The following is a 24,451-nucleotide window of genomic DNA, read 5'->3' as shown; positions in this document are numbered from 1 at the left end:
TCTGAATTTTCATTTTTAAGGCATTCACAGAACGTTATACCTGGGAGAATGATGGACTCCTTTGAAACTTAAATAACCCAAAGGAGTCATCCAAAACTCTGGGTGGAATATGTATTCATGCATTTTTAAAAAGGTGTATTATATACATCAGAGACTTGGATGGCTCATTAGGAAGAGTTTGGTGGAGTGTTTAATTCAGGATTTAATGTGCTGTCCATGGACTAAGCTTACTGGGGCTGTACTAAAGCTGCTTTATTTTACTTTATTTTCCACAGTAACATCTAAAGCCTAAAGCATTTACACAAAATGACTGACTAATCATTTGCATAGTTTCATTTTTGAAATCGAAGGCTTTTTCAAGTTAGATGAAAACCAGACATACCTGATGCCAAAATGCCTTCTGTGAAACTCAAATAATCTTTGTAAAACCTTCTTTTCTTCTTCTCCTTCCTTTTTTTTTTCTTTAAATTACAACTCAGCTGAAATGAGAGATTTTAACCTTTGTCTCTTAGAGTTTTTTTTTTGTGTGTGTGTGTGTGCTTGGATCCCTGCAATGGAACTTTTGTGATTCCTCATAGAAAACAAGCTTAACCTGAATTAAACTATATAAACAATTATTAATATTTTTTCTCTGGAATATTAATACTTTTACATTTTTCAGAATTGAAAAAGATAGGACGGTAGTAACCAGGATTTAGAGGGAAGCTAATGTGATGACTAACATTTTGGGAACTGTCTATTCAAGATGTGAAAGGACTGATTCGGTGGAGAGAGACAAAATTGACTTTCTGTACCTTGTGTGTATTTCAAGATCCCCATTTTCCTAGTCCTTGCCCATCCACCTCTCTTTTCTTCATTTTTTTTTCCTGCCAAAATGTATAGATAGAAAACATCTCTCACTTTGCTGCTATTTCAGTTGACCATATAGAAATATCTAAGCTTCTAATGGGCCCATATGGACTACTGATTGTCACTGAACATTCATTCTTCTAAATCTTGGGGAGCTGCAGAGAGAAGCAAAGTCAGTTCTCATCTGAAGAGGAATAATCTTTCCTCTCTTGCCGTAGAGAGAGTGGGTCACATTGAGGGTGTTGCTGAAAGCCTGAGAGACACAATCTCTTACCTAGGGTATCACAGCTGTGAGAGAAGATGCTTGGAAAGGTGAAGCATATTTAAGAAGCAACATAAAGCACTTCGAAGGTTTTTTGTTTTTTTTTTGAGATGGAGTCTCGCTCTGTCGCCCAGGCTGGAGTGCAGTGGCCAAGCTCCATCTACCGGGTTCACACCATGCTCCTTCCTCAGCCTCCCAAGTAGCTGGGGCTACAGGTGCCTGCCACCACGCCTGGCTAATTTTTTGTATTTTTAGTAGAGACGGGGTTTCACCATGTTAGCCAGGACAGTCTTGATCTCCTGACCTCTTGATCCACTTGCCTCAGCCTCCCAAAGTGCTGGGATTACAGGCTTGAGCCACCGTGCCCTACCATCACTTCTAAGCTATTTAATAGTCTAACTGTGGATAAAACATGCAGAAACATATTCGTTTTAGATACAGTGTACCCTGAAAATTTACTTCTCTAGGTGTTCTTGAAACTGGCAAAAGGTTTGTGTTTTCTTTAATCTGTTGTTTCTCATAGCATTAAGTAATGCATCATGTTGTGGGTACAAAAAATGGGAGAGAGAGAAGAGACCAATTTTATGAACTTCTGCTATGTATCAATCCAGCCAATCACTGTGGAGGTATTTTACATACATCCATTATTTTGTTCCCTGCCACCCAGCAAAATGATCATTATTATCTCTACTTACTAATGGAGAAGTTGAGACTCAGGGTAAGAAATTGATCCATGGCATCATGCTGGATTACTCATTCTTGTCTTGGTTTTGCACCTAGCTAGCTGTGCAACTCACATAATGTCTCAATTTTTCTCCTTTGAGAAATGAGCGAGTTGGACTAGGGCTTTGTGTATTCTGGAAGGAAGGTTCTGGATTCTAGTATTCCAAGTATTTTCTGTGAATTCTGTGATCTCTTCCAAGAGGGATAATTTAGATGGCTCCCATGTTCCACAGAGCCTGCAAACCCATCTGGCAGAGCAGGCGTTAGTGGTCCCCAGTGCACTGGAAAACCAAAAACATTATCTGAAACCTCCATTGTTAAGAACTGAGGGAACCATGGCAAAAGAGACCTGTCTGGCTGGAGAAAGTGAGGGCTCAGATGACATTTTTTTTTTTTTTTTAAAGTGATGAGTCAAGGAATTGCAAGTTACTTTGCAGGGAAAACACAAGGTGTGAGATTTGCGGTCAGAAACTGAAGTAACTGCTTGATCACTTCTCAGATGTCTCTGGCACCCCTTCCTACTTGGTCTGACTGCCACATCCTTCTACATTATTCAAGACTTTGTTAAAATAGCTTAGACTTGCTTGCTTGATCTCTCCCTTTTTTTAGTTCTTTCTAGCCTTCTTGCTAAGTCTTCCTCTTACCTCTAGCCTCATTTATTTTGGATAAGACTCTCCTATAAATCCCAAGATTAGTTTGCCACTCTTAAGACTGTAAACTGGGTAATATGCTCTGAATGAAAGGCCATGGTGAGTTACTCTGCATGAGACGTAAATGCAACACCATCTGACACAAATCACTCCTGGAACTCCAGATCCTTGTATTGCAAATGAGCATTTCCATTTCAAGCCCTGGAGTAAATTATTTTAAAGTGCATTTTCTGCAAACACTATGGCTTTGGTTTCTGGCATGCTCCTCTTATAATCTTCAGTTCAGAGGAAAGACTGAGCTCAGCTTTGAGCTTTTCTCTTAACCAATCCCTGCTCCATTATCAAATAGCCCCATCCCTTGTGTAACTAATCCCTTTAATTTTTCTTTAGCTTGTGTGAGGATTTTCACCTTAAATTAGAAAAGTCATATATTTATAGACTAACTCATTTGTGATTTTACTAATTTCCGGGTCAGGTTCTTCTATCTTTTATAGCATATTGATAATGCTAGGAACTTTTCAGCAATTTTTCCAAAAAAGAAAAATCAGGATCTCAAGTGGATAGCACAAATTAAAGGCTTCCAAGCCAGATACAATGTTAGGTGCTGCACAAAATGCAGAGAAGTGCTGTTTATGCCCTCAAGGAATGCACATTCTTGTAGACAAATTCAAAAATTGCTGCTATGAAAGGCATGCCGACATACTGTTGCTGGAGTTCAGAGTCAAGGGAACTGCAGGTGTTGGACTCATGTGGAGATGAGATCACTAACTGCTTCCTATTGCAGAGAGCTGCTGCTTGCAGGGACATCAGGCTGTGTGGAAACTTGTGGATCTCTAAGTGTATCCATCTTCTTCTCTCTCTTATCATCATGGAAGAAGAGTTCATACTCCTATCAAAGGCTAAGTCCTACCCTCAAAATTCAGCATTCAATCTCCTCATACTTTCAAAAACATTTAAGTAAATTAGAAGCTTTATTGAGGTAAGACTGACTTTATGTTCATATGCTATTTGGTTTCTTAGTAATACTTGAGATGGTTAGCACTCACTTCTCCTGGGAGAGTCTCCCATTTTTCCTGACTGTGTACATTACACCTGAATGCCCACTTCCTTTTGGACTGCATTTCCTGTGTCCCCATTAAAGATTCCCTGGCTTTCACTGAACCTCAATTCTAGGATTTCTAAAGACTAAGAACTGAGCCAGAATCTTTTTTCTTTCTTTTCTTCCCTTCCCTATGTCATCTAATCCATTTTTATAATTTTACATACAGTCTTATAGTAATAGCTCCTGTGTTTATTTAAGCTAGATCTTTCCTTTAGACTCTTGTCTTACTTATGTAATTGCCTATTTCATATTTCCATGTAGACATTTCATAGACATCTGAGACAACCATCCAAAATGGAATGTTTGATTTCCACCTCCCCCAAACCCATTGTTGCTGATCTCAGTTTTGGCTCTAATAACCAACCACCCCGTTTCTCAAGACAGAGGTTGAGGTGTTTAGCCATAATTCATCCCCTCCCCACATACGATCATCAGTGAACCTGGTAGATCTGTCTAACAAATGCCTTCAACCTGACCATTTATCACCCTCTCTACTAGCATGCCCATGGCTGTGCCTTCATGATATTCATCTGGATTAATGCTGCTGCCCTCTCTATTCATACTCCAATCTAAGGGCCATATAGCAGCCATGATTTCAGCATGCAAATCTTACAGTTCTAATTTACCCTGCATAAATAACTCTGTTGTTTACCTTTTTTATTTTCATACACAGACACTAAATCATTCCACTTTTTGATTTGGGATTCTGCTTTTCTGCTCTTGCTTCTGACACCATGAGATTTCTAAGGTTTTTTTCCGAAAACAAAGGCAGCTTCCTTTTAGAGAGAAATTCTGGTAATTTTTTTTTGACTAGTAAAGTGTTCATCTAATCAGAAATGGAAACAAATGGAAAAGGTTCTTTGAAAAGTGGAGAGATTTTTGACAACCTGAGATGCTCAGGGAGCACGTCACACAGAGGTTACACATGAAACACAGGGCTGCTGTTTGCAGGGGTCATAATGTTGGTTTGAAGAAAAGTGAGTTTCTTTGGCTTAGCTGGGGGAAAGATGTGAATGTGGGTTATGTGGATGATCCTGGAAAGGTAAATTGATGCCCTACCGCAGATATCTCAATGCCTGACTCAGAAATTTGAATCTGGTTCAACACAAGAAGTTGGAAGCCACTGAAGAGATTTTGAGCTTAGATGGGATGCAGTGAATGTCGTGCTTTAGAAATACCAGGCTGACACTAGTGGCAGGGATGGACTGGCATGGACTGGGATCGGGGAGTCAGAAGGTAGGAAGGCCAAGAAAGAGGCTAATCCAGCCGTGCAGATGAGAAGCATTGAGAATCTATGCTGGAATGACAGCCTTGAGTCACTTTCATTTGCTTTAAATATTTTTATGCTGGACTAAATATCTGTTTTCATTGATCCAGTTCTTCCCTCTTGTTCAATACAGATGCCATTAGGCCTTTAAATCTTTCCTTTACACTAAACATTACCAGATACTGCAGTCTTTCTCCATATACCCTCCCATTTTCATCCGCCCCTCTGGAGGCCCTGTTTATCAATGCCCTGTCTAAATTTCAGGGCCAGAATTAAGCCAATTGCTTACGTGTGGTTTGCCTACTATAGACTCTCACAATTACGCTCTCCAAATAAGTCATATCAAATCTCTGCTTACCTCATTCAATGTGTTATCTATCTATCTATCTATCTATCTATCTATCTATCTATCTATCTATCTATCAATCAATCATCCTTGAAAACAAATGATGGTTCTAAATGATCCCTTGCAAAGAAGTAAACATTCCCTGCTTTTCATTCATTTGTCATGGCAATTTAGGTGATTCTTTTTTGTCTGGTTTTGCTTGTTCTTGCTTATTGCTGAAAACTATCCTATGTCTACTGTCTCCATTTTACATGTTATGAAACAAGTTTGTTTCAGCTTCAGAGAGCATCAGCAGTGTTTGCTATATACACAATCTAGTATTTTTGTAAATGTATTTAACAAGTATTTATTGGACGCCTGCTGCATCTAGACATCGTTCTAGGTGCCTAGGATATTTCCATGAACACAATATTAAAGGTCCCTGCCCTCCATTCCCTGCTGTTCCATGAGTTACTCTATGGATAATGGGTCCCAACAAAGGAACATTTATTTTCACTACAGTAATGATTTTAAGGCACTGATTCAAATGGAAGGCATTTCAAGGACAGCGGATTCTGTAATATAAGAGTGAGAATTTCCTTCTTTATCTAGATTATCCTTGCAGTTGGCCCTCTCCTTCATTTAAATTTCACCATTACTGGGGAGGGGAAAGAGATGTTAGCTTGATTCCCATGTGGAAATTAATTGATATTCTTCCTCACACTGGCTGGATAATTTAAAAATTAATATACTGTGCTGACAGCAGCACCTAAAGGTTACAGAGGCTGACTGGTGAGCTGCAGCCATTTGAGTCTGCCAAGCAGAATAAGAAATAGATAAAGCTAAATTACAGACCTATTAAAAATAAATTAGTAATGTCAAAAAAGCAAATTAAGATGCAGATAATCAATCTGATTTCAGGGTCTCTGGTGAGTGTTAATGCTTAATTCTTCTCATGTTTGATGAAGGCATCTATTAATTAAAAATATTTATATAAAAATGAGCCTGCATAAGGTCTTTATTTCAAGAGGAACCAACTTCAATTGATTTGACTCTCAGAAGATGGCCTTGACTTTGTCATGAAAGGCAAGACCTGCCTTCACACAGTCTAAATCAGGGCTAATTTTCCTAAAATATTTTTGCCAGCTGGAGAGAACATTTGCCTTCACTTTTTTTTTCTCCACTTTCTCTTCTGGCTTCCTGTGACCAATTCCGAATGATCCATCCTGCTTCCTTCTACTCCATGATTGCTCTCCACGCAGAGGTCGCAGCTGAGCACCAAAGCAGAGAAGAGAGCTGTGTTCATTACAATTTTTGGAGAGCGAGAGGGGTCAAATAAGCAGAGAAGGCACAAGCAAGGAGAAAGGAAGGTGCACTTCTAGAAGGGAAGGAGCAGAGCAGGATTCAGAGGACCTGAGCAAACGCATGTGGGGGAGTTACAGAAGCATTTGGAGCCCTGGGGGTGCCCTGTGGTGTTGAAAAAGCAAATTATGGTCCAGATAATCGGTCTAATTTTAGGGGGCTCTCTGGTGAGTTTAATAGTTAATTATTCTTGTGTTTGATGAAGGCATCTATTAATTAAAAATATTCATAAAGCTTGCACAAGGTCTTTATTTAAAGAGGAACAAATGTCAATTGAAATAGAAAGCTGTGAGAATTCTGGCTCTGATGAAAGAATGGGCTGTTGTATTATAATTGACTATCCTTTTGCTTCTGTCTACTCAATATATTGGGTAAGAGGATTACTACACAGGTGTTGAAAGCACAAGCCAAATAAGTTTAGCCTTTCATATCCATTCCTCTTACCCAACCTTGGACAGGGGTTCAGAGAATAACTCCATGGGGGGCCACACAGAGCTGTGTCCTGTGCACTAGGCCTTCTGCAGTTAAAGAAACTCACAGTCATGCAGCACTGGAATAAATGGAGCAAAGGAGGCCAGTCCTGCTGCTATACCTCATTGCCCTACTTTGTAGCAGAAATGGGATTGAGTCAGAGGCTGGAATCAAAGCAAATCTTCCCAGCCAGCTACAAGTCGTGCTTGGGTATAATTCTTGCTAATAATATTGGTAGGAAGACTGGTGGAAAGCAACATGTAGATTTTTGGTCTTTTAAACTCATTTTTTAATTGAAAATGTTATACAATTCACAGGAAAAAGTTTTAAAACAAGTTAAAAAAAAAGGATAGATGTAGAATGAAAAGTCAGTCTTCCTTTGTTCTCTCAGTCCAGGCCTGATTTCTGTACAGAAAAAAAGGGTTTGCACAGGAGATAGAAAGAGAAATAAATAAGAAAAGTGACATGATGTTCCAAGCAAACATTGAGAACCTGCAGCTCAGAGTGATCAGTGTCACAGGGTGAAATCAAGGTGGCAGAGGCTTTCATATTCTCCCAGGAACAAAGCACTGTCATCATAGCAGGACAGAGTTCTGGCCTGGATGGGCCCCGATCTGTGGCAGGGACCTAGCACGTTTCTAGTCATCTTATATGGCAATGTTGTTGGGGAAAGGTCACTATCTAGTCATGTCATATGGCAATGTTGTCGGGGAAAGGTCACCATTTATTTCTGTCAGCTGTCTTTAGGGAAGTGCTGGATAAACCTTACCAGGCCACCTCTACACGGATTCCTGTCCAGGGACTGCAGGCAACAGGCTTTTTCCACTCTGAGGGTTTGACACCTGAGAATTTTCAGTTTAGCACTCTATTTTACTTTTATTTGTTTATTTATTTTTAAATTTTTTATTATACTTTAAGTTCTAGGGTACATGTGCACAACTTGCAAGTTTGTTACATATGTATACATGTGCCATGTTGGTGTGCTGCACCCATTAACTCGTCATTTACATTAGGTATATCTCCTAATGCTATTCCTCCCCCTCCCCCTACCCCACCACAGGCCCTGGTGTGTGATGTTCCCCTTCCTGTGTCCAAGGGTTCTCATTGTTCAATTCCCACCTATGAGTGAGAACATGCGTTGTTTGGTTTTCTGTCCTTGCGATAGTTTGCTGAGAATGATGGTTTCCAGCTTCATCCATGTCCCTACAAAGGACATGAACTCATCCTTTTTTATGGCTGCATAGTATTCCATGGTGTATACATAGCACTCTATTTTATACTTAGTGTATATAGCCACAACAATGAAAAATTCAGCAAATATTTATTGAAAACCTGTTATGTTCCAGGCTTGTATATATGTTTCAGCCTACTATATTTCAGGAATATATATATATATATATTTTTTTTTTCAGGAATATATATATATTCCGGAATATATATATAAAATCAGGAATATATATATATATAAAATCAGGAATATATATATATATTCAGGAATATATATATATATATTCAGGAATATATATCAAGAGTAATAATGTGTAATATATATATATATATTTCTCCAAGGCAGATTTGGTGGTCCCTATGATATACCCCAGCACTTCTGTACTTCCTCTTTTTTCTTAGCATTTATCATACTGTATCTCTTTCTCTCTGTCCTCTCTCTCTCACTGTCTCTATGTATGTGTGGGTGCATGTGTGTATGTATATATGTATACACACACACGCACACACACGCACACACGTTAACCCCCGATGTGCTTTTCTGTTTTGTTTTCTTCTCTCCTATCATCCCCATTTGCCTTCATGGGTCTGGAAAGGTTATTCTCTTTCTCTTTCACAGTACTTAATTTATTCGAGGGAAATGGCTTATTTTCTGGGCAGGTCCCAGCCACTCTGTAAAGCCTAAGGATCTCAGGCTGCTCTGCCACTCCTTTTCCAGATATTCTCTCTGAAGCAGTGAGTCAATGAGGATGAACAGCATGGTTAGAGCAACCCCAAAGATGAGCCACATGGCTGATGGACCACAGCACTATTTTTATGTTTGTGTTATTTTTATGCCTCTTTATATGTGCATACATAAAAATAATTCTACTGCTTTGGGGCAGCTCTGAGATGTAAAGATATCTGCCAGGAGATTGGCAGATGACTCAAGAGCCTAAAAATTGTTTTATTCTGCAATTTCCCTGTGGCTTCTAAAGCGTTAGAGCAAAAGAGTAATAACGTTTATGTCAGCTTGCAGGAAACATCCATCATCAATTTCTACCTAAAATCTAGATATGGCCCTAGCCTTTTCTGCATTGTAAGGTATCTTGCAATACTGCTGAGGATGGGGTGGTTATGTCAGACAGGACTGTGTCCTTACCTCCTGCTCTTTGCTGCTGTGACAGCTTCACATATTTCTGTAGCTTTGCTGCTCTGGCCACTATGTACCCTTCAGTCATCTATATCTGATGATTCCTCAAAAGAATTAACTGATTTAAGAAGCCCAGTGAGCTCCATTTGTCCCTTCAGATCCATTCCCTGTCCTTCCTTTGTCTTAGGAAGCTGACCTTGACAGATAACATATCCTGGACACTCTTGCTGTCTAGTTTCCGGGTGGCTAGAGGGAGGGACTGGGAGGAGATCATTGGGTGGATAGAGAGAAGCTCCAGCCATGACTTCAGCCACAGCAGAGCAGCCTCTCTCCCACAGATGTAGCTCTCCCCAGTGTCTGGCAATGTTCTTTCTTACCCCAGCCTCTCCAGTGGCTTCTCACTGATGCTAAGCCTGGGGAATTCCACTGACCCTGGCTGGCTCCCTTCAACCTCCAAGCTGGCCCCACCTCCAAAAACAGTCCTTTCATTAAAATTCTCGGTGGCTACTGTGAGTGTTTGTGTCTTGCCAGGACCCTGGGTGATGCAGCCATCATACTCCTTAGACAACTGGCTGAGTTGTAGCTTCCAGGTGGCAGCCAACTTCAGAATAGACTGAAGGCTTATAAAATAGGATGTCCTGGCCTCTTGAAGAGTCTTAAGCCAAGACCTCTAATACCCTCACATCTGGATTTATATATCATATATGATATATAAATAATAAATAAATGATATATAAATGATTACCTATATCATTTATAGATGATCTTGAGTATGGAATCAGAGAGATGTGAATTCAAACAGTAACAAATAGTAGTTTTGTCAGCAGGTACTTGCCTGCTCTGAGACAGTCTTTATCAGAAGAATGGGTGTAGCCCCGCCTCACCCATGTGGGGTTCTTGTGAAGAGCATGGATGATGCTATGAAATGTCACAGAGCTGGGAATGCCTGATTCCAAGCACCCTGCTTGCCATGGCCCTGCTTATTCACTCACATCCCCGCACACACACCTGTGCACACACACACTTAGTGTTTTCTTTCCAAATCTGCCTTGGCTTTGGCCTTGTAAAGAACATTCTTGTATCCCAGGAATGCAGCCTGATGGGGTTTTGCACTGTGGGGTTTTTCACTGTGTCAGCAAAGCCAGGTTGAACTGCATCTTTCAGAATCCCCTTTGCTGTATGTTTTCGGTGAGGATGTGCCATGGGAAATTCTTGGGTGAGATCCGAAGCCTGGAAGAGAGGCAGCAGTTGTTTTGTGGTTTACACACATTGTCACTGAGCTGCTCACTCTCCTCATTCTCGTGAGAAAGGAATTGGCGTCTTCCATGGTCCTGCTGCAGCTGCTCTGACTTAGGGGCCAGGTGTGTGTGTGAAGTCCATGACAAAGGCCTGGGGGCGTCTGTAGGCCACCATATCACTGAGGTCAGAAGAAACGAGAACTGAGGTTGGTTTCAGTCCATTTCTGTGGTCTTCAGCTCACTTTTGTGAGTTCTAGTTTGTTCTTGTCCTTCCTCACCTTCTAGCCCTCCCCCTCTGCAGTGGCCAGATGTTCTGTGGATTTCAACCTTCAACATCAGACTCAGACCTGTAACACACACACACACACACACACACACACACCCACACACATCTGGTAGAGGGAGTGTCTCAACAGGAAATAAGGAGTGGGGCTTCAAGTTTATTTGAACTCTGTTTCTTGGCTGAAGCAAGAAATGGTCTCTTGACTTTTACCAAAGTTGGAGTCAGCAGCAACCAGACCTTCCTAGAATTCAAACCTGCCAGGAGTCCAGTCCACAGCTGGAATCATTCCCCGTCCTCGTTCGCGGGTGGTGGCAGGAGGGATTGATAATGTGGCTGAGGAGTCGGGGGTCAATTTGAGAAGTGGGATTCCCGGGTCTGCAGAAACTTGCCAGGCACTTACCAGGGATGGAAACGGATGCGTGTGTCCCCTCAGCACCTGCAACACACCAGACTCTGATTTCCTTTTCTGGACAGACTTCAGGGTCCAATGCTGGACACAGAATAAAAGCCAGCAATGGCAAGAGGGCAGTGTTCAGGGGCTCTCAGGACTGAATAAGCAGTGGGAACCTGACCTTCTGCTGAGTTGCTGATATTTGCAATTACATATTTAAGAAACAGCCTCTTGTTTAAGTAGGGTAGAATAATGTATGGACATATTCACCTTTCTTTTTCTCTTTTTTCACTGAATTTTCCCCCATCATGCGGGTGGCAGTTGCTTCAGAGGAGGCATGCCTAAGGCAGGGTCTGGAAACCAGAAATAGCCTGCAGATCTCCCAGGCTTTTGTGTCCTAAGCCCTAGACTCATAGGAAAAATTAGACATTTGCAGTTAAGAAAAATACAGATGACAAGATATTTCTTCCATCTTTAGACTAGAAAAGCATTTTCCTTTGTTCATGAATGAGAGCAGGGAAAAATAGTGAGGAGGGTCTATAGTTGCCCTCCCAGAAATGCTTCTGAAAACTGGTAAACCCTTGAAGAGAAAGTGGCCATGTCGTACATTTTGGAGAGGTCCTGGACAGCCTTGCAGGGGGGTTCCTGGGTCCCCTGTGTGGCTGATAGACAATTGAGGTCATTTGGCTTGAAAAGTCTCATTGACTAAGGGGAAGATCTTTTCTGAAGCCTGAGAGCAAAGACATCCTCTCTGTCCACTCTGTCCACAGCTCTGCATCCTTCATTATGCCAAGACTCTACATAGTCAATATTTTGGCATAATGATAATGTAATAATAAGAGCTAGCCCTTAGGCTGCAGATACTATGTGCCAGCCACTTTACATATGTTAACTCATTTAATTGTCATGAAAACCTTATGCAGTGGCATTTTACACCCCAATTTACAGATGGGGAAGCTGAGGACACACACCCCGGATTCTAACCTGAGCAGTTTGGCTCTAAGATCCGTGCTTGAATTGTGATAGTGAAGGAAAGTGGTATTTCTTGTCCAGGCATAACCTCATACCAGCTAAATGAGTAACCATATTTACAATGAATATATTTTATCTCGGTAATTCCACAAAGGAGAAAATGAGTACTCCTCGTCTACAGGTAAAAAAAAAAAAAGTGTATACTAAGATCTGCTCATAATCTTTTGGCAGGCTGGCAGGGGTCATAAGTGAAGATTTAAGATTCTCAAAGGAACCTGTCTGTGGCCTCAATAGTATCATGCTCTCAGTTAAGTGTCTGGAACATAATAAGCCCCCAATAAATATCAGTTGCTTTAATGATTATGATGATGATTATGGTTATTATCACCCCCAGAGAAGGCTGCACAGAACCAGTTTCTTGGAACAGAATTGCTGCTCCTTGAGATCCAAATCCTAGTTTTACGGAATTAGACAAGTCTGAGGTTATCACAGTGATTACTCCATCCCTGCCACGGGTGTCCTTGGTCCTTAATTCACTGCTCCTTCCTATTGAGGAGAAGCAAATTATAATAATCTAATTTAAAAGTTTGGTGTACTAACCCTTTCAGAGGTATTTGCATTTAAAAGGAGAGGGCAGTGCTTAAAAATGGAAGCGTATTTAACAATGTAATGACAAGATTCCCTAAATATTTAATAGTGTAATTGAAGGATTTAATAGCTGTGATATGTCGGGGTGATCAGGCTTGCTGTGCTTTTTCAGGTCTTACCCTTGACCCAGCGTTTGTTTCACACATTCCTTCACGTCCTCCTTACAGGTAGGCAGAAGCAGTATGGCCCAAGGGTTGAGATGCTGCTACATAAATAAGGCCAAGCATGAGTATTGAGGTCAGAAAAATTTCTTTGGCAATAAGCATTCTAAAACATCATGACCTCATGAAGCCTGCTAGGAAGCAGCTCTGCTTCCCCAAATGATAAAGGAGCCAGCCTGTTGTGTTTTTATTAAATAGGAGGTGCCAGTGCAGATAAACTTTGCCCACTTTGTATCCTACAAGGTACAGATCTGTGTCATGGAAGGGACGCTCACCCAAACATGTTTGTGCATTTAGAGAAGTGTCATCTTTGGAGAGGAATGCCATGAATGAGTAAATCTCAGTGATGTTAAATTCCCAGTGGGCCACACACTGGTTGGTAAAGGCCAGTTGATTTATTTGATCCAAATGAGGACAGGCAGTGTTAAATCATTCTCGTGGCATCTAGCACAGCACCTTAATCACACATGATGTTCAATAAAGATTTATGGGGTCAGTGACTGTAATGCATAAGGCACAGGTGCTAGAAAGATTGGCAAATACAAACTCAAGATGCCCTGAGTTCTATCCATAGCACAGCCCCCTGAATGGCTATATGACCTTGGCTCTGTTTCTCAGTGTCTCAATCCTTAGGTGCTTCCTCTGTAAAATGAAGGGATGAGGCTAGATAATAAGCAGGGTCATTTCCAGCTAGACAGTGATATAGAGGTACATTCTGTGCTTGGACATCTTCAAATTAAAGTAGATAGTTAAATTACTCTTTGGAATCTAATGCTTATCCCTTGGGAACATCCACCCTCTGATCAATGGCTTCTTAGTGACAGTCTCTTTCCATGTCCTGCCTCAAGTCTCCTGCAATGATCCACTGTGCAATGATCCACTTATCAATTGTAGAGTCTCAGATGAAACCATTTCCAGGCTTCCAATTTTGTTTCTACTATAAGTTTATGGGTGACAGATGATACAAAATTAATTCCCTTAGGTTCACTCATGTACCATATGTCTATTCAAACAACGAGTAGGAATGTAGAAATAACATGGATTTTGGCGGCAAGCCTTGAATTATTTGTTTTGGATAACGTGTTCATAGATAGTAAGCTTCCTAAGACTTTGATGTTTGCACTTAGACATTTTAATTTTCCATTTTAGGTCTTCGAATCTTATTCATTTTGAATTTTCTTTTAGATAAAATGACTCACAATTATACCTCTTCTCTCATTCCACACCATCATCCAGTAAACAAATAGTCCAATTATATTAACATTTCCCACTTACTCTTTTCTGTTTATTAGTAGAAAAATATTTAGTTTTGAATTTGATTTTGTATTAAACTCAGAGAAATGGCATTTTTCAGCTATTTCTTCTCTGGAAATAAAATATTCGAATGTCAGGTCTTTGTGGAATTTTCCTGACTATTTGGCTTGTGGCAGATATATGAGCAATTTGACCACTGTGGTTCTTTAACAGCCCATCTTAGAGGTGATAAATAAAATAAGTTGACATGAAATTCATCACCTTAATCTGTATCTGTGGGTTAATGGGAGATATCAAGCATGAGATGCCAAAGTGTCCCCAGTGTTTGACAATACCTGGCATGTGGGTGTCCATGGCAAAGAGATGAAGCTGTCAATCAGTTTGTTTTAATGCTGTTGGACAAATAGCCATACCACCTACCTGTCTGAACACAGCTACCCTCACAGAAAATCAATGAAGGGAGTCTCAGTAGCCACGAAAATTAGCACAGCTTCACAAGCTAGGGCCAAGGATCATCTCAGATTAGCTTAAACAACTAGAGAGCAGAGCAAGCAAGGGTTGGATTAGTCTGGGAAGTTGACTGGTGGTTCTTTTGGGGTTTTCTATAGGTTACAGATGCTTCTCAGATGCAACAATAAAGCCTTCTCGAGTTTTGTTTTTTTTTTAATATTTTAGAACATGATAAAATACATTGCTTTGGTTGACCTTTACGGTGGTGCAGGCAAGAGCCACAGACTGAGAGGTATGGTGTTGAAGAGTGACTTTCCCTGGGGTTCCTCAATGTGTCCCTGAAGGAATAATAGTAGAGCTTCAACTTCACCCTTCCATGTCCTGCATCATGGCTTGCCAATTCTAAATGGCTGCACAAATCTGCAAGCTGGAGGCATTGTCTGTGGAACAATAATGCCTGGCTGACCATGTTAGAGCCTACTGAGGGACTGAAATGAAATGACTTATAAAAACTGCTAAGGGATTTAGCAAAGTGCAATAAAGAATAAGAGTCTGTTTGGGGTGTTTAGAATCTCACTATGGTGTTAACATACAGAAGTACCAGTTATAGCTGGTCCATTAACCCCGTATTTTCACCCAAACGGTTTGTCCTTTTGTGTTCTCCTCTCAGAAGATGGCACAGGCTAAAATATGGAAATTGTCCTAGACCCATCCATCTACCTCAGGCTAAAATATGGAATATGCCACATGGTCAATCATATACCAAAGCCTACTGTAAAATATACCCTTATTAGCCTCCATTCCTTTCTATCTGTCTGATTTTATTTCCTTTAGCTTAGATTTTTTTCCAGAACCTCTCATCTCTATCCTCAATACTCTATTATAGCTACACTGATGACTTTAAATGCAAACCTAATCATATTTCACCCTATTTAACACCAACTCTTGATTGCTCAAAGAGCAAACCCAAACTTCCTAACAAGGCTTAAGAGGTCCTTTATAATTTCAACTCCCTTAGTCCTCCCATTTCTTCTCTTCTCATTCCTCTCTCATAACCTCAAAGCCCTGTGTTTCAGCCATAAGAAATAGCTGCAGTTCCTGGAAGGCACTGCAACCTCTCTCACCTCCAGCTTTTTTTTTTTTTTTTTTTTTGATTACTCTTTACTGCAATTGACAAAGCTCACTCCTATCAATCTTCCAGGATTCAGTGTAGCCATCCAGGACCTTTTCCCCAATCATCTAAATCAGTGTCAGGGTTTCCTCCCACGTGTGTCCTCAGTAAACTCTATCGAAGCACTCATTATAGTTTATTTCCTTTCAAACTCTCATTTAAATGTAGCATTCATGCAGAAAAGTGCACAACTCATAGTGCATGGCTTACTTATCCTGAAGTGAAGCTACCCATATGATCACCACTCAGGACAAGAAGCTGAACATAACCAGGACCTCAGAAGAGCTCTTAAGGCTTTCTTCCAATCAATACAATTCCTCTTTCCCAAAGGTAATCATCAATCTTGACTTTTAATATGATAGTTAACATTTGTCTGTTTTAGAACTTCGTATAAATGGAATTGGGCACTACAAATACTTTTATGTCTGATTTCTCTTACTCAATAGTGTATCTGTGAAGTTTTTCTATGTTGTATGTAGCTGCAGCTCTTTTATTTTCATTATTGCATAGTATTCCATTGTATGAGTAAAGTACTATGTGTCTATTCATTCTCCTGTGGTTAGACATTTGTGTTGTTTCTGGATTTTGGTTTTTGCAAATAATGGTTCTCCGAACATTTTTATTCCTGCCTTTTGGTGAAAATATACACTCATTTCTCTTGGGTACATATTTGGGAAATATAGAGTAGGCAAGCATCTGGCTTTAATATATACTGCCCCAAATTTCCAAAATGATCTTACTAATTTGCTCTTTCTGGCAGTGTATGTAGATTATAATTGTTTCCCATTATTGTCAACAATGGGCATTGCCAGTAGTGAGTCATTCTGGTGGTTGTATAGTGGTGTCTTGCTGTGGTTATAATTTTCTTTTTGTGCTTTACAAATGTTTATTGGTCATATAGCTGTCCTGTTTTGTAAATACCAGTTGAAGTCTTTTGCTCATTTATCTATTGGAGTGTCTTTTTTATTCTTATTAATTTGTAGGAGTGATTTGTCAGGTGCATGTAATCAAAATATAGTTTCCCACTGTGTGGCTTACTTTCTTACTCTTTTAATTGTGCCTTTTGATGAACAGAAGTTCTCATTTTTAATGTTATCCAATTGATTAGCTGTTTTCTCTATGGTCATTACTCTTTTGCTCTGTTTAAGAAAACTTTCTCTAGCTGGAAGTAGACAAGGTAGTTTTGGACACATTTTTCTATAGATTTTTTTGTTTTCCCTTTCACACATATATCAATAACCTATCAGGAATTGTTTTTCATGTATATCCCACTGCATTTTACTTACCCTGTTAGTTGCTTGTCTCTCCAACTAGGCTGTAAAGAGCTAGGAGGAAGAATGTGAACTGCAGCTTCCTAACCTCCAACAGGGGAACCATCTGTGTGATGTTTAGGTTTCTGAAACTGTTAAGCAGTAGAACTTTTTCTTACTTTTAGTTAATTTTTCTCTCTGAGTTTAAAAACCTTTTTAGAGTCAGTGAAAATTGCATCCTAATGTGTTATTTAAGAAAACATACACACCACTCCTTCGCCATTGCGATGCTCTTTTACTGTTGGAGTGGTTGTCTTGTTGCACATGCTATGTTTTATTTTTGTGGTTGTTGATGTCCTTTTCAAATCCATGCTAAGAAATTTGGAGCAGAAAACGTTGTGATGTTTATTTAAATTATTTATTTTAATAATTGTTTCCAAGCAGTTATTGATTTAGCCTTTTCTCCTATTAATGATATATATTTTTAAAAAATAGATGGCATATCCTTATCATTCAAACATTAAATATACACATTGAGAAATCTTTTCTTACCTCTGTTCAGATCAACCCACTACTCCTTTTCCATCTTGGTCTACCAGTTTTGTGGATTTCTCATGTGCCATACCCTGGTTTATTTATATGCAGGGGCAAGCTGCATAGCAACCAAGGGTGAATGACCTGATAACAAACATAGCAGGTGATCTGGAAAAACACTTACTGGGAGAGAAACTCACAGAGACATAAGAGTTTAGTGCCTGTGTGATCCCCCATTATTCTGTGGGATAGCAGACAAGGATCCTGAAAGGCCAGTTGTCAGATTTCAGGATTAGGTCTCCAGCCAGTGGGTGGTGGGGCTCATGGGTCCCCTCCACTGACACCATCTTGTCCAAATTTTGTGGCTGAAGCTATGTGACAGTAGTTAATTGCACTACATCAGGACCAAGTGTTCTACCTCAGTCCTTTCCAGGATTAATTGCCTTAAGCTGACAATTTTTATGGAGCCCTACAGAGGTTATTACCTTTTCTGAGGGTCCAGCCCACAGGGAATCAATAGAATTAAACGTTATGTCTCAGCTCACCCCTTATCACAGGGACAGATGCTTTGCATAATTACCCTCTCAGTCAGGAACCCATATCATTTTAATCTGTAAGATCATGAGACTAGTCCCTAGTATTGCTATAGGAGATACTAGACTATGGTTATGATGTAAATAAGAAAATGGGAGCCATGAGTAACACCTGAGGTCGTCTCCCAACACAGAGGCTCAGACAGCCCAATGCCAGCCCAGAGGACAGGTTCCAGGTTGCTGAAAGCTCTAGACAATCCTTCTTCCTGCTCCCATGTATGGGGCACTGAACGTTCCACCGCCCCACTGTTGCTGATGCTGACGCAGGTGGTGTATTGGTACAGGCTAAGATGCTTCCTACCTGGCCAAAAGATAATTAAGTTATTACGTTGTTTAAAACACACCTAGAATTTAGGTTAATTTGCTGGATCTTTGAGGCATGGGGGATCTTGTTGGCTACTTGGCCTTGGTGTCTGACAGATCCTATGTTATGTCATCAGCATGATTATCCCCCACCTAGGAATTAGGCCACAACCAAGATTATAGAGTGGTATGTTGCCTACTGGGACAATCATGAATGTACATTGCTCAGATATCTCTACAAGAAAAACCTGCTGAAAGGAATGCAAATAGCTGACAGCCTACTGTAGCACCTGCAAGATCTGCTGCAGCATCTGAGCTGAGAGTGCACTGTTCCCAAGCTGCCTTCAGTCATTGTCTACATGCCATGGAGGGACTAGGGTCTGGGCTTTACTATTTATTGAGAGACTCCTCTACGGCCATTCTTTGCACTAGAACTCCCCACTGGGGTGGCTAAGACTTTCTCAGAGCTGCATCACGTTGTAGCCTCTTTCTGTGTTATCCTTTCCTTCCCTTCTTCATTCATGGCATCAGGCCTGCAGAATGATCCAAAGGCTTTCTCTCACCCTTTTATCTTTCACAGGTTTTACCTCAATAAATCCCTGAAACTTCTACTCCTGTTTTAGTGTCTCCTTTCTGAAGGTCCTTAATTGGCAAGCATACCCCAGGAGGATTATTCCTTCACACTTGGGCCAGAGGGGTGCATAGGGTCCTGGAAGACGTTGCAGGAAAATTTGAAATGACTAGTTGACCACCTGCACCCTGGGCTCAGATTTTGTTCAACTGAGGTAGAAAAGCATAGACTGTTGATCCATAGGGCGATAACAGCTCAGGGGAACTATATTTCCCAGACTGGAAAGTGTCATGTGTAGTCGTAAGGGTCAATCAGTCAGTGGCCTTTTTCCTAATTGGTGATCCTAAGCAGTGAGTGGAGTTGGCCAGACTCAGTGTCCGCAGCTGCAATCCAGAGGTTAAGACTATTGAATTCAGGTATTCAGAATTGGTGTTAGCCTCTTTTACTTATTAGGAATACTGTGTTATCCTAGAAGGATGGGAGATTTCATTGGCGTGGCATGCTTGGCCTTGGGATCTAAGATGCCTATTAGACAATTGAATTTACTGGCAAGTAATGAGTGATATTCTCAATAGAATATTTCAGAACATGAGAGATACTGGAAACAGTGTTTTAGAAGATGTGGGAATGACTGTCAACTCTTCCCAAGATCCAACACAGTATGGCAGATGCAACAGCAAAACAGCGAGAGTCCCTCAACTGTTTTGAATACAGCAAAGAATGCCAGATGGCCTGGGTGACAATCCTACTGGAGCAATTTAGGTTCAAGGTAAATGTTAGGCATTAGTCCTCCCACCACCACCATGACTGTGACTTCCTGAAGTTTTAGGTATCCCTGTCCCACCAGGCAGTAGGCAAGGTAAGCAAGACCTTATGTCTCACAAGCAAATGATGATACAAACAGATTCTTATTTTTAGATGAAACACTAAATATTGATCTGCATATAACTTTATTCATTAACAATGTGCCCATGTCATTTAGGTAAACAAACAGTCCTTATGTTTTCTTCATCCCTGTAGGAATTTCAGAGGTGAAAACATTGAACAAGCGTAAAAAGAATCTACAAGGATGACTACCTTTGTCCGTTTCCATTCTTAATTTTCAGGTTCCATTTGAGAAAATAGATACTGTACAGGCAGTAAGCTATTAGTCTTTTCAAACATGAGAAAACTGCTTTTAACATCAGCAAGTCTAATAGATATCTGCCTGATTAAAATTGATCTTTTAGAACTGATTAATTGACAAAATACTCCATGATCAACATCTACTGTGAGTTCGTGTGAGTTGAATGATGCTTTCTAATTATTTTTCTTTTACTAATCACAATAACATATGTATCTGCATGTGTGTGTATGTGTGGGTTTTGTATATATATACACATTTGAAAAAGAAGAATGAACAACGGTGAGATATTGTATTTATTCAGATGGCAATATTTGGTGGCCATGTGGAATATTAGAGCCTCTTACAGTCACAGAAGCAATAGATCTATCCTTTTGAAAGTTGACATCAGACATTCTTTTATAGAGAAGAAACTTGATTGAGAAAATGTCTTGAAGGGCTTCTTGGAATGGGAAGAGAGACCTAAAGCATGATGACAGAAAGATCAAAGGCAATAAAAGAGAAGACTGAATTGTTCTATGTGAGATGAAGAGAGAAATTTGTTTTAACTCTGGAGAGGATGGGTGTGGGGGTGGCGTAAAGCGGGGGCCAGGAGCTTGCTGTGGGCTTAGGAGAACCCATAAGTGATGTCTTCCATAGGGTGAAGGCTAAAGTCTTCATAAGAAGAAGAATGTTTCATGTTTAGTCTAAAGGTTTTCTTTACAATGTCTCGGTATAAACCTACCTTAGATTGTCTATAAGTCTTTGTTAAAATTTACCAAAAACACAAGTTTCCTTATGTGAGAAGATTATTTTTTTGTGTGTGTGAGGCAAAGATGGCATGGAGAGGATGACAAGATGATTCATAAACTAAGAAATCAGGCAGTCAGAACTAGAGATCCCCTAAAGACATAGAGCCTTGGAGAATCTCAGAAGCCTTGGGAAGGGTTCTGGAATCTATAGGTGTGTGTGGGGGATGGTAGTGGTAGGGTGGCAGAGCCACTTAAAAAACCTTACCTCAACTTCAAAATATTGTGAGTCTCCAGCTACTATTTAGCATTCATTCATCATTTACTCACCAAATACTTAGTGAAGACCTACAACATAGCAGGTATGCTCCTAGGTCCTGGAGATAGAATAATGAAAAAAACATAGCTCCTGCCTATGTAAGGCTTACCTTCTAATAGGAAAGACAGTTAATAAATAAAAGAGCAGAAAACATGTGCAATATGATGCCAGTTAGTAAGAGGTGCTATAAAAGAACAAAGTGAGGGGGTGGGTAGAATCGAGAGATGCTTTTTCACAAAGGCTGGTCAGGAAAGGCTTTGCAGAGGAAACAAGGTAAGGTAAGAACCTTGAGCAGCACCTAAAAACAGATCTTGGAAAGAGCATACTAGATGAATGGCCAGGGAAATGGCAAGAACAGAGGGCCTGAGTTGGGAGTTTGCTTGTTGTGCCTGAGGAATAGCAGAGTCAGAGTGGCTGCAGAACACTGAATGAAGGGGAAAAAAGCTGTGAGTGAGTGCAGAAGTGTTACTGTTGGCCAGCTTATTAGGTCTTGGAAACTTTGGAAAGGAATTTGAGTTTCATTCTAAATGTGGTGGGAACCCACTGGAATGCTCTAAGTAGGAGTGTGATGAACGTTTCCTGATTCGTATTTACAAAAGCTCACTCTGGCCGCTGCGCAGAGAATAGTCTGTAGCAGGCAAAGCTGGAAGGAGATTAGTTAGGTCTACTGTAATTGTCTAGGAGAAAGAAGAGTGTGGCCTCAACTAAGGCAGGGGTTGTTGGAGCAGTGAGAAGTTGTATGACTGAGAGTATATTGTGAAGGATTATCCAATAATCCACTTATGGATTTGAAGTGAGTTCTATAAATTCAAAGTAAGTTGTGGCAAAAATTTAGACATCAAAGATAGTTCTACAGATCCCCAGAGGTTACATTCCAAACAATGAGAATCACATGGGTACAAGTTTTGATTTTGAGATGCTTTCTACGAATCACCTATAAAAGGTAAATTGGCACTATTTCCACTTTAAAATTATGCTTTTAATGATGATGATGATCACGGGTTTAGTTGATAAGAAAACAAGTACTTTTTATAACACACATGTGATATAACTACTATTCTTAGTGGTTGAAGACTTTATAAATAATTCATCATTTAATGTTTGTGATGTCAGTAATAAAGAACACTCAATTAAATATTACATAAAACTTTGACTTATTTTCTGTGAACATTTTACAATTTATTATATTACTTATTATTACATAAATATTAAATTATTTATTACATAAAACATCAGCTTATTTTCTATGAACTCTTTGGTGATCACACATTTTTATAGAAAAGGGACCGAATAAAGCAGAGTGGAAATGATTATAATAATCAGGAGCCTTTATAAATGCTGTAAGAGTATGTGTTATTACTCAAAGCGGATTTTAAGTTGAAGACATCAAATTTCAAATCCAAGTTTTACTCTTTTTTATCTTTGTGGCTTTGAACAATTCATTTAACTATAGCTTATTTTCAACACTAATAGCTGAAGTAATGCTACGCACCTGACAGAGTAGTTAATAAGGGTTTAAGAAGGATTTGCCAATGCCTACCATGTAAAAATACCCGGTCAAGTTTATTTGAATGCAAACTTATTGATACTGATATCAAGAATATATATTTTATTACTGATGTTTTCTATTGGCAATTGACAATATTTATTGTATCTTGGATGTTGACTATTTTTCTTAAATTGTTGTTCTCAAACACTGAAAAATTTGACCCCCAGGGATCATTTGACAATGCCTAAAGACATTTTTGGTTAGTATCACTCGAGAGCACTATTGGCATGTAGTAGGTAGAAGCCAGAAATGTGGCTAACTACTCTTCAGTGAACCACCCAGCCATCCCCTCCACCACCTTACTCCCAGAAACAAAGAAGTATGCATTCCTAAATGTTAGTAGTGCCAAGGTTAAGAAGCCCTGCTCTAAAACATAGTTGAGTCATACAAAATGTTCTCAGCTATAATTATATTTTTTGATTTCTTGTTTTAGTCATTTGAGCATGGTGAAATTTCACTAGAGCACCTGGCATCATGAAAGCCTTAGGAAATACTAGAAAGTTGTTTGTGATTTGTGAAGTATTATATTAGTGCTCAGCAAATATCCACTCTCCTATTCTACCGTGGGCATTTTTGGCCACTTCATCGATTCTGGTTTCAGTCATATGACTTGGCTTTGGCCAATGCAATGTTAATAGATGTGATGCAAGTGGAAGCTTTAACTGGGTCTTGGTGGCTTGGTTTGCCTTTCACTCTTCTGCCATTTACTATTAGAACCTTCTCTAAGCAGCCCAAGGATACAAGAGACACTTGGATCATGCCCAAACCCAAGCCATGACAAGTCTACCTGATGTTTAGCTTAAAGCAGAACTGCCTGCGGAGCCCAGCCAAGGCCAGCCCAGATACAGGCCTGCAGACTTGGGAAATGCTAGTTGTTGTAAGACACCCAGTTTTGAGATGGTTGATTATACAGCATTATTGTGGCAATAGCTGATTAATGCATGGCATTGACAAGACATCATTTACTAAGTCTGCATGTTCAGTGGACCTGATCAGGTAAGGAAGATCAGCACTTTGAATATGGGAAGAAAACAATGCAATAACGTGGAGATGTTTATAATTAGTAATAGTCTCCAAAGATACTGGGAACAAATCTGGCTATCACCAGCTCTAGGATTTTAGAGATGTATTTGATATTTGTTATCTGGACATTTGAGCATTATCATATCTTGAATGAGCATTTCTCTAAAACAGGTCAGAGAAAATGGTTCCAGCAGTGATTATATAGTTTTGATCAATCGAAAAATGTGTGTGTGTGTGAATTTGTTTTTTAGAGGGTGGAAGTGGGTCCAGAACTTTCACTGGATTCTCAAAAGCATTTGTGGCCTTCTTTAGGCCTCTCATCAAACCAAATCAAACCAAACAAACCAAAACAAAAACAAAGTAACAAAACGTTCACAAAGGATTCTTAATCCTTGCATCTAGATGCTATAATATTGGACCTCCTGTGCACCCTTGTGGAATGCTATTTTTTCATTCTCTGAGATCTCATTAGCCAACAAAACCTGCTTTCTTTTTCTCCCGATTCCATAATACTTCTTTG

Source organism: Mandrillus leucophaeus, unplaced genomic scaffold (genome assembly GCF_000951045.1).
Source record: "Mandrillus leucophaeus isolate KB7577 unplaced genomic scaffold, Mleu.le_1.0 Scaffold116, whole genome shotgun sequence".
Taxonomy (NCBI): domain Eukaryota; kingdom Metazoa; phylum Chordata; class Mammalia; order Primates; family Cercopithecidae; genus Mandrillus; species Mandrillus leucophaeus.
This window is presented reverse-complemented; position numbering follows the sequence as displayed.